This window comes from Oratosquilla oratoria, chromosome 40, assembly GCF_046742065.1.
Source record: "Oratosquilla oratoria isolate Oo_2021 chromosome 40, ASM4674206v1, whole genome shotgun sequence".
NCBI classification, from domain to species: domain Eukaryota; kingdom Metazoa; phylum Arthropoda; class Malacostraca; order Stomatopoda; family Squillidae; genus Oratosquilla; species Oratosquilla oratoria.
The window spans coordinates 32,151,932-32,167,769 of record NC_134816.1 but is presented as its reverse complement, the minus strand read 5'-3'; the positions used below and the strand labels follow the sequence as shown (position 1 = coordinate 32,167,769).

The following is a 15,838-nucleotide window of genomic DNA, read 5'->3' as shown; positions in this document are numbered from 1 at the left end:
ATACAATAATAATGATACAATAATAATGATACAATAATAATGATACAATAATAATGATACAATAATAATGATACAATAATAATGATACAATAATAATGATAACAATAATAATATATAATAATAATAATAATAATAATAATAATAATAATAACAACAACAATAATAATAACACAAATAATAATAACAACAAATAATAATAACAATATTAACAACAATAATAATAAAATAATAACAATAATAATAATAACAATAACAATGTTAATTCAATAAATTAAAATAATTTACAATAATAAAAACAATAATAATCCAACAATAATAACAACTAACAACAACAACACAATAACAATAACAACAATAATACAACATAACAATAACAACAATAATAACAATAATAACACCAACAATAATCATAACAATCATAAATAATAACAACAATAACAAAAACCATAAATAATAATAATAATAACCTAACAATAAACAATAATTCATACAATATAATAACAACAAATAAAAACATAATAATCACTAACAATAATAACACAATAACAATAATACATAATAACAACAATAAAATAACAACCAACAATAACAAATAATCAATACTAACAACAATAATAACAATAATAATAATAATATAACAAAACAATAATAACAATAATATAACAAACAATAATAACAACAATAATAACAACCAATAATCCCAACAATAAATAACAACAATACAATAACAACAACAATAATAACAACAATAATAACAAATAATAAACAACAATAACAAAACAATAACAACCAATAATAACAACAAAAATAATAACAACAATAATAATACCAATAACAATAATAACAACAAAACAATAATCAACAACAAAACAATAAAACAATAATAATAACAATAACAACAAACAATAATAACAATAGTAATAGCAACAACAATAACAACAACAAATAATTAACAACAACAATAATAACAAACACCAATAATAACCCAACAACAATAAACAACAACAATAACAACAACAATAATAACAAAAACAATAATAACAAATAAAAACAACAATAATAACAAATAATCAACAATAATAAACAACAATATAACAACAATAATAACAATAATAACAATAATAACACAACAATAACACAATAATAACAACAACATAAACAACAATAACACAACAACAATAACAACAATAACAATACAACACAATAATAATAACAATAACAACAATAAACATAAAAATAACAATAATAACAATAATAACAATAATAACACCAATAACACAATAACAACAATAATAATAACACAAAATAACAATAACAAAAAATAACAATAACAATATAATAATAACACAACAATAATAACAACAATAATAACAACAATAATAACAATAATAATAACAGCAACTATAACAATGACAAATAATAATAACAATAACAACAATAATAACAATAATAACATAATAATAACAATAATAATAACAATAACAATAATAACAATAACAACAATAATAACAATAACAACAACTACAATAATAATAACAATAATAACAACAATAACAACAACAATAATAACAACAACAATAATAACAATAAAAACAATAATAATAACAACAACAATACATAACATAATAACAACAAAAAACAACAACAATAACAACACAACAATAACAACAATGAGAATAACAACGACAATAATAACTAAACAATAACAACAATAATAATAACAATAATAACATTAATAACAATAAAAATAACAACAACACATAATAAATAAAAAACAATAATAACAACAATAAAACTAACAACAACAAATACAACAACAAAAACAACAACAATATAACAAACAACAATAACAATACCAACAACAACAAATACAACAACAACAACAACAACAACAATAACAATAGTAACAACCAACAAAAACAACAACAATAACAATTAACATAACACACAATAACAATAACAACAATAAAATAACAAACAATAAAATAACAAACATAACAATAATAATAACTAACAATAACAACAATAATAACAATGATAGCAACAATAATAACGACAATAACAACAACAATAATAACGACAATAATAACATCAATAATAACAACATATAACAACAATCTAACACAACAATAATAACAACAATAAAAACACAATAATAACAACAGTAATAACAACAATAACAACAACAATAATAACAACAATAATATCAACAATAATAACAACACCATCAATAATAACAACAATAATAACAACAATAATAACAACATATAATAACAACAACAATAATAACAACAAATAATAACAACAACAATAATAACGATAACAATAATAATAACAATAACAAACAATAATAACAATAACAATGATAATAACAATAATAATAATAACAATAACACAATAACAATAACACAATAACAATAACACAATAACAATAACACAATAACAATAACACAATAACAACAATAATAATAACAACAATAATAATAACAATAATAAAATCAACAACAATAATAATGATAAACAATAATAATAATAACAATAATAATAACAATAATAATAATAACAATAATAATAATAACAATAATAATAATAACAATAATAATAATAACAATAATAATAATAACAATAATAATAATAACAATAATATATAGTAATAACAACAATTATAATATCAACAATAATAATAACAACAATAATAATAACAACTAATGATAACAATAATAATAATAACAATAATAATAATAACAATAATAATAATAACAACAATAATAATAACAACAATGATAATAACAAAAATAATAACAACAATAATAACAACAATAGTAATAACAACAATAATAACAACAATAATAATAATAACAACAATAATAATAACAACAATAATAATAACAACAATAATAACAACAACAATAATAACAACAACAATAATAACAACAACAATAATAACAACAACAATAATAACAACAATAACAACAACAATAACAGAAACAACAACAATAACAAACAACAACAATAACAAACAACAACAATAACAGAAACAACAACAATAACAGAAACAACAACAATAACAGAAACAACAACAATAACGGAAACAACAACAATAACAACAACAATAACAACAACAACAATAACAACAATAATAACAACAACAATAATAACAACAACAATAATAACAACAATAATAATAACAACAATAATAATAACAACAATAATAATAACAACAATAATAATAACAACAATAATAACAACAATAATAATAACAACAATAATAATAACAACAATAATAATAACAACAATAATAATAACAACAATAATAACAACAATAATAATAACAACAATAATAATAACAACAATAATAATAACAACAATAATAATAACAACAATAATAATAACAACAATAATAATAACAACAATAATAATAACAACAATAATAATAACAACAATAATAATAACAACAATAATAATAACAACAATAATAATAACAACAATAATAATAACAATAATAATAATAACAATAATAATAATAATATTAATAATAACAATATTAATAATAACAATATTAATAATAACAATATTAATAATAACAATATTAATAACAATATTAATAACAATAATAATAACAATAATAATAATAATAATAATAATAATAACAATAACAAAATAATAACAATAATAACAATAACAATAATAATAATAATAATAATAATAATAACAATTACAATAATAATAATAATAAAATAATATAATAGCAATAACAATAATAATAACAATAACAATAATAACAACAATAATAATAATAATAATAATTAATAATAATAATAATAATAATAATAATAACACAGGGGAACACTTTTTCAGTAACTTTGAGTTGCATTGGATATTTTAACGGATTTTGAAAGAGTTTTAGGCGCTGATTTCAAATCTGAAATTAGTTTTTCTCTACAAGCTCTAGTTTGTATGCAATTTGAGGTTAATGAAATTGTACATATGTGAACTTGCGTAAACCATATATAAGCATTTTAACGTCCATATATATAGATAGCTTCTAATATTTTGATCATTCTTCTTTTGTTTCAGTTCAAACATGGCTTCCAGAATGAGACATCATTGCAGAAACAAGCCTGATACCTTCTGCTACATATGTGGATGCTACACACTCAATCGTCAGAGACGTAACATATCCTCGTTCGTCAAGCGTGCCTACAAGGCATATTTTGAAGTTCATCTTGGTGATCAAGACAAGCAATGGGCTCCTCATGTTGTGTGCCACAATTGTGAGGAAATGCTTTGAGACTGGACCAAAGGAAAACGCAAAGGTCTGCCTTTTGGAGTTCCAATGATTTGGCGCGAACCCACCAACCATGTAACGGACTGTTATTTCTGCATGGTAAACACAACGGATGTTGGGAAGAAAAACCGACATAAGATTACGTATCCGAACATTCCCTCAGCTATTCGGCCTGTTCCGCACTCTGAAGAAGTACCTGTTCCAGTTTTCAAAGGCTTGCCTTCATTGGACGATAAAGACATTGGACATGATACAAGCCAGCAAGACAGTTGTGACAGTGAATTGTCAGAAAAGTGTTCACAATCGGAGGACTGTTCTTCAGACACTGAACCTTTCCCCGTCCCTAAGCCTCTTCCCCAGGCTGAACTGAATGATTTATTGCGGGATTTAGGTCTTTCAAAGAAAGCAGCAGAGCTTTTGGCATCAAGATTACAAGGCAGAAATCTTGTTGATCACTGTTAAAGTATCATATTTCAGAAAGCGTGACCAGCTTTTTGTGACCTTCTTTTCAAAAGACAGACAGTTTGTTTACTGCCATGACATCCCAGGGCTTCTCAAAGAACTGGGTGTACCTTACTATAGTCCTGCTGAATGGAGACTCTTTTTAGACAGTTCAAAACGCAGTCTAAAGTGTGTTCTTTTACATAATGGCAATGTTTATGGAGCAGTACCTGTCGGTCACTCAGTGCATTTGCGGGAAGACTATGATGATATGAGAATGGTCATGGACTTATTAAAGTATCATGAGCACAATTGGATAATTTGTGTAGACTTAAAGATGGTCAACTTTCTTCTTGGACAACAGAAAGGTTTCACCAAGTTTCCATGTTTCCTCTGTATGTGGGACAGCCGAGCACGAGACAGACATTGGGTCCAGAAGGACTGGCCTATTCGTGACACCCTTGAAGCAGGCATGCCAAATATCATACAAGACCCAATTGTAAACAGAGATAAGATCATCTTTCCTCCTCTTCACATCAAATTAGGTTTGATGAAACAATTTGTCAAGGCACTGGAAACCGAAGGTGAATGTTTCCAACACATCATCACAGCTTTACCAGGGTTATCATTTGAGAAGATCAAAGCAGGCGTGTTTGATGGCCCACAGATTCGAACCCTAATTCGTGATGATCAGTTTGTTGCTAAGATGACCGCTTTAGAAAGGCTGCATTGTTATCCTTTGTGGCAGTCGTTCAGAACTTCCTTGGAAACAATAAGGCGGAGAACTACAGTGAACTTGTGAACAGAATGCTCCTCGCTTTTCGTGATCTCGGGTGCAACATGAGCATCAAGCTTCATTTTTTGAACAGCCACCTTGATCAGTTCCCTGACAACCTGGGGGCTGTGAGTGACGAACAAGGAGAACGATTCCACCAAGACCTAAAGATCATGGAAGAACGCTACCAAGGGCGCTGGGACAAAAGTATGATGGCTGACTACTGCTGGAGCATTAAACGAAATTGCCCAGATGAAATGTACAAACGCAAAAGTTACAAACGCAAATTCCTGCCTGAAAAAAATACACAAAGAAATTGATAAGCTTCCATCAGCTGTGGTGATGTTCTGAAGGATGCTAATCTAACTTTGGGATAGATGTTCTGTTAATGTTCTGTTTCTTTTGCCTTAATAAATGTACAGAAATGGCTTTCATACTGTTTTAAGATTCAAGTGAACAAAAGAATTGTGGCTGATATTGCAATTTCCTATAATAACGAAAATTTAAAAAATAAATAAAAATGTCAAATTGCATAAAATCTGTAGCTTGCAGACAAAACCCGACTTCAGATTTGAAATCAGCACACTCAAGTTGACTATAGAAAAGTCTTTTTTTAAATGCAACAAAATGAGTGTTCCCCAGTGTAATAATAACAACTACAACAACAATTATGTATGTGGGGATGCAGTGGGTGGGACTGCCTTTATGCCTTTTGACTTTGCCTTTGGCTACCTCCCTTGTAAGGGGGGAAAATGCCTGTGGCATATATATTGATAATAATAATACTGCTACTACTACTATTACTACTGCTACTAATAATAAGAATAATAAGAATAACAACAACAGCAACAACAACAACAACAACAACTACTGCTGCTTCATCTAATCCATGCAGCAAATCTCACACTTTCCCAACCAGAACCAGTTGGCGAGGCCAGGCGAAGGCAAGAGGAGGACGAGGAGGAGGACGAGGAGGAGGACGAGGAGGAGGACGAGGAGGACGACGAGGAGGAGGTGGTGGAGGAGGAGGAGGAAGAGCAGAACGAGGAGGTGGTGGTGGTGAAGGAGGAAGGAGGAAGGGTAAGAGGGAGAGGAGGAGGAGGAGGAGGAGGAGGGAGGAAGAGTAAGAGGGAGAGGAGGAGCAGGAGGACAAAGAGATGGAGGAGGAGGAGGAGGAGGAGGTGGAGGAGTTGGTGGAGGGGAGAGAGGAAGTGGAAGAGGAAGAGGAAGAGGATACGAAGGAAGAAGGAATAGGAAAGGAGCAGGAAGAGGATTGGGGGGGGTAGGAGAAGAAAGAGGAGGAATAGGAGAAGGAGGAGCATCAAAGGGAGAAGAGGAAGATAGGAAGAGAAGAAGGAAAAGAAGGAAAAGGAAGGGAGAAGGGGAAGAAGGAGAAGTACGAGAAGGTGAAGATAGAAAATGAGAACAAGGAAGAGGAGGAGGAGGAGGAGGAGAAGAAGAAGGAGGAGGAGGAGGAGGAGGAGGAGGAGGAGGAGGACGAGGAGGAGGAGGACGAGGAGGAGGAGGACGAGGAGGAGGAGGACGAGGAGGAAGAGGACGACTACGAAGAGGAGGAAAAAAAGGAGAAGGACGACGAGGAGGAAGAGGGGGAGGAAGGGGAGGAGGAAGAGGGGGAGGAAGGGGAGGAGAAAGAGGAGGAAGAAAAGGAGGAGGAGGAAGAAGGGAAGGAGAAAGACGAAGAGGAGGAAGAAAAGGAGGACGACGAGGAGGAAGAGAAGGAGGAATAGTAGGAAGAAAAGGAAGAGGAGGAGGAGGAAGAGGAGGAGGAGGAAGAAGGGAAGGAGAAAGACGAAGAGGAGGAAGAATGGGAAGGACGACGAGGAGGAAGAGAAGGAGGAAGAGTAGGAGGAAGAAAAGGAAGAGGAGGAGGAGGAGGAGGAGGAGGAGGAAGAGGAGGAGGAGTGGGAGGAGGAAGAGGAGGAGGAAGAGGAGGAGGAGGAGTGGGAGGAGGAGGAGTGGGAGGAGGAGGAGGAGGAGGAGGAGGAGGAAGAGGAGGAGGAGGAGGAGGAAGAGGAGGAGGAGGAGGCGGAAAGGGAGAACGATATTGAGAGAAAGCGAGAAAGAAAACCCAAAAATGAGAAAAAGAAAAGAAAAGAAACGGGGGAGAGAGAAGATGAAGATGCAAAAGAATAATGAGACAGAAGAATAACAGGAAGTGGATTAGGAGGAGGAAAAACAGGAAGAGGTAGTGGACGAGGAGAAAGAGGAGGAGGAAGAGGAAGACGAGGGAAAAGAGGAGAACGAGGAGGACGAGGAGGAAGAGGAGGAGAGAGAGGAGGAAGTGGAGGAAGAGGAGAGAGAGGAGGAAGTGAAGAAGGAAGAGGAGGAAGAGATGGAGAGATAGGAGGACGGGGAGAAAGAGGAAGAGGAGAAAAGGAAGTGAAGGAGAAAGAGGTGGACGAGGAGGACGAGGAGGAAGAGGAAAGGAATAAGAGGAGGAAGAGGAGTAGGACGAGGAGGAGATATAAGAGGAAGTGAAGGAGGAAGAGGAGGAAGAGAAGGAGAGATAGGAAGGGGATGAAAAGTAGGATGATGAAAATTAGGAGGAAGAGCAAGAGAAGGATAAAAAGGAAGAGGAGGAAGAATAGGATAATGAGCAAAAGGAGGAGGAGGAGGAAGAGAAAGAGGCAGAGGAGGAAGAGGAGCCACAGTTTCCTGAAGAACTCTCTCTCTGGCTAATCTATCACGGGGGACAAGAATGCATCGCTGTGTCCCCTCTTACAGACACACACACGCATGTATGTGTGTGTATATATATATATATATATATATATATTATATATATATGTGTGTGTGTGTATACATACATACACACTCGTAATTACACTTTTATTCTCAAATATCATTTCACTGTATTTTCTGTTATCCTTCATAATTACTGTACTCTCCACCTTTATCTTTAGGACTTTGTGTCCCAATATTCTGTACTCACAAGTTTGTTTTTAACAAAAGGAGTCATTTTGTGAAAATTATGATTTTTTTTTCAATGAAACGAACTATAGCGTCGTTTTTTTTTTTCATATTTCAATTTACTAAATTTGCTTTATTTTTTACCTGTTTATCTATTTATTCTGTTGTTCTGTCGCTCCTTCCTTCCTTGTTTGACCTTTAAATCCTCCAAGGACATAAGGACTACTGTTCCATTACAAAGTCCATCATCATGACATGACAATTCACCATTCACTGTGCTTTTATACACCCACACCCTCCCAAATATATATATACATATATATATTTCACAAGACGAAAATGTAGTAGCACATTTAGTAAAATGTTTTAAGTTACCCACTGTCGGAGAAACAAAGCAAAAGAAACAGACGAACTGTATATTTCGACCACTACTGTGGTCCTCTTCAGCAGATGAAGACCACCACAGTAGTGGTCGAAATATACAGTTCATCTGTTTTTTTTTTTTTGTTTTTTTTTTTTTTGCTTTGTTTCTCAGACAGTGGGTAATTTAAAACACACACACACACATATATATATATATATATATATATATGTATAAATGAAATGAAATAAAATAGAAAAACAAAAATAGATAAAAATAAAAAAGGTCCAAGACAAAATATAAAAAATATATCAAGAATAAACCAATAAGTGAATAAGGTAAAATAAATAAGTAAATGAATAAACAAATAAACAAACAAAAAACCACAATATATAAATAAAATTAAACAAATTATTTAAGTAACATAATTAAATAAACAACTAAATTGATAATCAAATAAATAAAATGACACGATCGGACCCAACGCGACAGGTCGACACTGACCTTGCGACCGCCAACTGGAACGAGATATTTTTCCAGGAAGGAAAAGAAATCATCGATATCTAAAGAAAAAATATAAAAAGAAATCTAAATGTTACCTTCAAGCATCATCTTCATTCTTCCTCCTCAAGTTTCCCTTCCTCCTCCTCTCCCTACCGTTCTTCTTTGTTTCACAATTTTTCTTCCATTTTAATCTATTATGCATCATCCATCTTCTTATTCCCTAGAAAAGATTTATCGCCAATGGGTACTGGTGACTGCCACATGCCCAGGCTTTCCAAGCGACTCTTAGCATACGCTGACTTTTTATTTCTAATTGTCTATTCATCCCTTTTATTAAAAACCCGTCACATGTAATCCATTCAGTTTGAGGGTTTACTGAATAAAATCATGTGGCCTCAAGCAGGACAATATCGTAATATCAACACGTAGACGTGGGTGGGTTTGTATTTTGCATAAATATGCCCGTTTTAGCGCTTCAACTTCTCGACCGCTCCCATTGTTCCTTGTCCTTACCACGGCGGGGGTCACCTCTTGGGGCTCATGACGTCATGTCGCCGATGACGTCATGTCCTTTTTTTTTTTTTTTTTTGCGTTCGCTTCTTACTTGACTTGGAACTGGCGTTGTTACTTTTTCTTCTTTATTTCCTCGTTTCTCCATTTTCTTCGTTGATGGCCATGAGTGTGGATTTTTTCTCGTCCTATAAAGTGCGTGGAAAAAATAGTTTAGTGGGTTTTTTTCTTATAACATTTCTTATCCCTATTCTTTTCAAAAGCACCCGACATTCTCGAGCAAGTTTATGACTCTGTCTTGCTCTGTGATCTCCATATCCTTTTGTTTCGTTTTCACGTTGCACTTCTATCTTCATCATCATTTTCTCAGTATCTTACCTATTGCACAACTATTGTATGGAACTGCGCACATATAATACAGTAGTTGTAGTACTGGTTATCATTTAAGCCAAAATGCATTGAAGTAGCAAATGATATATGAATAAAATCACTGCTGCAGCCAGAATAAATAAAAGGATAAAGATGTAATAGAAAAATATAACCATTCAATTTTTTCTTCTCTGTCAGTTTCACTTTACAGGGATTTCTTGTTTATCCATGCATATAATCATCAAGCGGCAAGTTGTGTAGTTACTAATGTGAAACAGCGACGGGAGGAGGGAGGAAAGGAAATGAGAAGGGCCAAAAGGAAAACTTCTTGTTTTTCTCAAAAGAAAACGGTGTTTCCGCTTGAGATTTAAGAAATTTTCATAAAACGGTATTCCCTGTTGAACAATACTGTATTTTCTCAGTATTTATCATCACTTGGTCAAAGAAAATAATAACAGAATCGAGGGATGGTGTAAAAGTTCAGAGATTAGCAATTTTCATCGGGTGGAGATGGTTCTCTGAATCTTAGAAGAATTGCTTCAAGATGAAAGGTGGACTCCAGTATTCCTAATGTTTCTAAGGAACATAGAGAGACATGTACAATTGTAGGAACTGTGATATATGATGTTTTTTATTCCCTGCGTGGAGGGCTGTGTATGTTGAATAAAACAGTTTTCTTCTTTTGGATTCGTTATTCACGCTCAGCCCCGCATTTGGTATCCGTTTTTCCAGTACCTTCCACACGCCGTTGCATATAAATAAAGGGTTACGAGATTGGATCTCGAAAAAAGCGGGAGTGTAATTATTTCCTGTTTTTCTACGGATTTTTAGGTTGCGTTAGTTTACGGTAGTTAAGTTTAGGATATTGAATTATTGCCAAAATATTGGTTAAAAACATATCGGAAATGATCGAAATTGTCGTATTGTTTACATAGTAAAAATTCTATCAACCTCATCGCCTTGCTATACCCGCTGTTCCAACGCCATCATTTAGTATTTACCTCATCGTTATAAAATACCTTTGTTTCACTCGTTATTGTAACAATAAATGCCCTGTGAATAAAATACCGTAGCATACACACCAGCATTTTCAATTCTTTTCAAACCAGACTGAATTTTCATGTTTTTGTTCTATTTCCTGATCAACAAACTTGGCATTGAAGTGTTGTTCTGAGTGGATTACACAAAATCGACATTATATATTCAACACTAAAATCTTCTATTTTCTCAGTACAACAAAAACTGTCTATAGCTTACCAGGTAGTCATATTTTCTTAAATCTTGTCATATGGGGAAATTTTAGAATAAATTCATGGCTGACAGATACAATCTAAAACTAGAGAACTGCAAATCTAGCATATGCCATATCGAAATAGAGTAAGCCTCTAGTCAATATTTAGTATTTCAATGACAATCTCTCCTTAGGGGGCGGGGGGCAATACTGGACTAAAGATATGGAATCATTACATGTAGAGGCGGTAAAAGAGATTTAAGGAAGGCAAGGCAAAAAGGGCTAATATTACCTACAAGTGATAAGCAGTCATTTTTTTGAGTAGTGACATGTCTCCAGTGATAAAAGAATGTGTGACTCTGGTCCATAGGGATGTCAAAGTTACTAAAATATTGACTGGATTAATCTCAATTAAGCAATCAGTAACTTGTACGGAGACCCCCAGTGCCAGGGCTAATATCTTAGGAAGTGACATTCATGCTCAACAGCTAAGAGATAACATATGGAATTTCTATGAATTTTCTGAAAACATCCTGGTATATTTTCCCTGCTGGGAATATCCATGTGACAGGATTTCAGGATCTCAGAATCTTGGGATTTCCAGTGACAGATGTTAATCTTCACCAATAGACTTTAGATTAACATGAATACCAAATATTAACATAATAAAAAAAGCAGAAACTGTTTCTAAGAATATCAGAAATACAAACTGTTAGCAAGATTATAAGGGTACAAATTGTCAGAAGGATAAGTACACTCTATACAATAACAAGAATACAAACCATCACAAGGATGACAATTACATTTCTCACAATAACAGGAATACCTGATATCAGCAAGATTACAGAGGTACCATCTGTTACCAAGATAACAGGAGTACCAGCTGTGCTACTTTAAGAAGGACACCCAACTTTAGCCACATGGGAAAGTGAAGATAAGGTCTGGCTACTGTTTTGACGAACAGGCGGAGGATATCAACAAACTGAAAGACAACACATTTCTGCATACCAGAACCCTTAATATCCATCCCTCTGAATCCTGTCTCCCCCTTAGAGGACAGAGTCCACTTGGCCAGACTGTGATCCAGCCACCATCCAGCCTAATTAAGTTACCATAAGAGGCTGACTGACAGCATCACAAATAAATGTTCAGGATGTAAAACCTCACCCCATACTATACAACAAGTTATGGAGGACTGCTTTGTACACAATCATGTGTGCCAACAACACAATATACACACTACAAGGAATATGAGAATAACCCTGTTCCAACCATGGTATTCCTCGGGGAGATAGGACTGCTTGGCCAGATCGTCTAGGGAATGACAACAACAATAGATGAGAAATATGAGGGTGTTTTGCTTGTATTATTTTTCACTTATTTTCCATACTTTGGAGGTAAAGGAGAGGGGAGGGAGAGGAAGTTGAAAAAAGGAACTGGAAAAGCAGAGATCAAGTAAAGGTAGAGGAGAATGCGAGAGGCAAAGAGAAGTTATAAAGATAGAGATCAGGAAGTGAGAGGTGGGTAGGGCTGGAAGGGGCAGGCAGTGGGAGGTTGAAAGGGCAAGGAGTGGGAGGTGGAAAGGGCAAGGAGTGGGAGGTGGAAAGGGCAAGGAGTGGGAGGGGACAGGGAGTGGGAGGTGGAAAGGGCAAGGAGTGGGAGGGGACACGGAGTGGGAGGTGGACAGGGCAAGGAGTGGGAGGTGGAAAGGGCAAGGTGTGGGAAGTGGAAAGGGCAAGGAGTGGGAGGTGGGAAGGGACAGGGAGTGGGAGGTGGAAAGGGCAAAGAGTGGGAAAGGACAGGGAGTGGGAGGTGGAAAGGGCAAGGTGTGGGAAGTGGAAAGGGCAAGGAGTGGGAGGTGGGAAGGGACAGGGAGTGGGAGGTGGAAAGGGCAAAGAGTGGGAAAGGACAGGGAGTGGGAGGTGGAAAGGGCAATGAGTGGGAGGTGGAAAGGGCAATGAGTGGGAGGTGGGAGGGGACAGGGAGTGGAAGGTGGAAAGGGCAAGGAGTGGGAGGTGGAGGGGGACAGGGAGTGGGAGGTGGAAAGGGCAAGGAGTGGGAGGTGGAGGGGGACAGGGAGTGGGAGGTGGATGGGGACAGGGAGTGGGAGGTGGAAAGGGCAAGGAGTGGGATGGGACAGGGAGTGGGAAGGGCTGGGAGGGGCAGGCAGTGGGAGGTGGGAGGGAGGCACTGGGAGGTGGAAAGGGCAAGGAGTGGGAGGTGGGAAGGGCAAGAAATAGGAGGTGGGAAAGACAAGGACTGGAAGCTAGGAAGGAGAAAGACTGGGAGGTGAAAAGGCATAGAGTGGAAGCTGGGAAGGGCAAGGAGTGGGAGGTGGAAGGGACAGGGAATGGGAATGGAAGATGAGAGGAATCAATAGTGGAAGGAATGAAGGGGAGGCAGTCGAAGCAGAGAGAAGTGAGAGGAAGGAAAAGGGAGATGAGGTGGGAGGGAAAGAAAAGGAGAGGAAGGGAAGGGAAGTGAAACTCAAGCAAAACAACAACCACGATGCTGACAATGATGATATCATCATTATCAATCAATATCATCATCATGTGTCATCATCTTCCATCATCAATATTTATTATTATAATTATCTATGATCACTATCATTATCAATGATCATTATTATTATCATTATTGTTATCACCCTACACCTCTGAGGGCATAGGGAGCACAGCTTCCATTGAGAGGACTGGTCAGTTGGTTAAATTGCCTTTTGGTTCAAGTAAGAGGCAACACATTACTTCACAGGCCCTCATTTTTTTTCTTCATCAGATTTCTATAGCAACACACTACTTCAGAAGCCTTTTGTACTTTTTATCCTATCTCCTCACCTGGATGGGGTGAAGGGGGCATTGAGAAAGAGGGAAAGTCTATTGTGCAAAGAAGGGAGAAAGCAGGAGATAGGGATGAATGGAGAGTAACTGTGTATAGATGATACTGTTATGCAAGGAAGGGAGGGGCAGGGATGGGGGTGTACAGGGTGTTTATGTGTGAATGATATTTTGATATGGCCCAAAGGGATTTCTCCCCATCTTCTCTTCTTTTCACATGAGGGGACGAAGAGGGGGATTGCCAATTAAGTGAAGTGGCCTTGCTGTGGATGTACTGTGTCTAGCTATATTGCTTCTGACCCAGAGCAGTGGACAGGATACTGGGATGACCCATCATCCATGAGGAGTTCAGATGAGAGGGAGGAGGAAAGGGTGGTGGAGGGGAGAGAATTGGGTGGGAGTAGGTATGTGCCTACGACTTGCTACCTCCCTTGCAAAGGGAAAAAGCTCCCCCTCCTCCTCCTCCTCTTCCTTCCCCTTCTTCTTCTTTTCTCTCCCCGTTCCCTCCTTTCCCCTTATTCAATCTCAAGCATATGTATCTCAACTTGTACTTGAAAATGCTGTAATAAGCGAAACGTCGTACAAATAAAGGCTCCGTCCTCATATGGTGTTTAACTCGTCAGTCTTGTCAGCAACTGCCACTTTCATGAAAAATGTATATATATATATATATATATATATATATATAATATATATATATATATATATATATATATATATATATATATATATATACATACATATACACACATGCAAACTAATTCAGAAACCCTTTATTTTCTTCCAACAAGTTTCTTAAGAATCCTGCCTCTATTGTTGGGTAGAGTAGAGTACTAAAGGTCTTAACATATCTGTGGAACCAATTGAAGACAGCAATTTCCACTGTTATGTGCGTTTTGAAAATTTACTTAATAAACTTACCATAAAACATGACCTATCATTCCACTTTCCTTTACAAATACATTAACAAAACAACATAACATTAAACATACATCTATATAAATTAATCTGACATATTCCCATAAAACTAAAGACACAAATTTAATAGAATGTTGAAACAAGAAACCATAATTCTATTTGGCATCTTTAAAGGGCAAGCATAAAAGATCTAGCTTAAAAACGCATGCAATATAAACTTAAATACCTGTTAACTAAGATAAAACTGTTCACGGGTTAGCCTTATGTAAAGCACTTCCTGATTTTAGGACCTACGTTATACGATGTTTTCAGTTGATTATCACTGACTCACGTATTCGAATCAATATATTGAACGAGGTTTACCTGTCGTCCACTAACCTGCTTATTAAGAACTTGACGCCTGAGATGATTACGTCAATACAGATTATACTACACCAATAGAAGAACCTTTATTCCGGGTTACATACATTCAATGCAGACAATTGAAACATTCCGGACATGAAACTTTCGTAGAAAAACTGTCAGATTACGTGTATTTTATTGTGTTTAGAGAGAGATCACTATTCAAAAATTGTATAATTGTGTATGAAAATATCTATTAGCATAACATAGTTTATCTTTTTATCCATTTACTTTTAAAATAATTCCATAATTTAGGTATTTTATGTAAATC

General features: G+C 35.1%; 1 pseudogene; it reads right to left on the bottom strand.

Annotated features, from left to right (window-relative positions):
• Nucleotides 1-15,545, bottom strand: part of LOC143020761 (peroxiredoxin-like 2A) — an 87,386-nt pseudogene extending 71,841 nt beyond the window's left edge.
• Nucleotides 15,546-15,838: the final 293 nt, after the last annotated feature.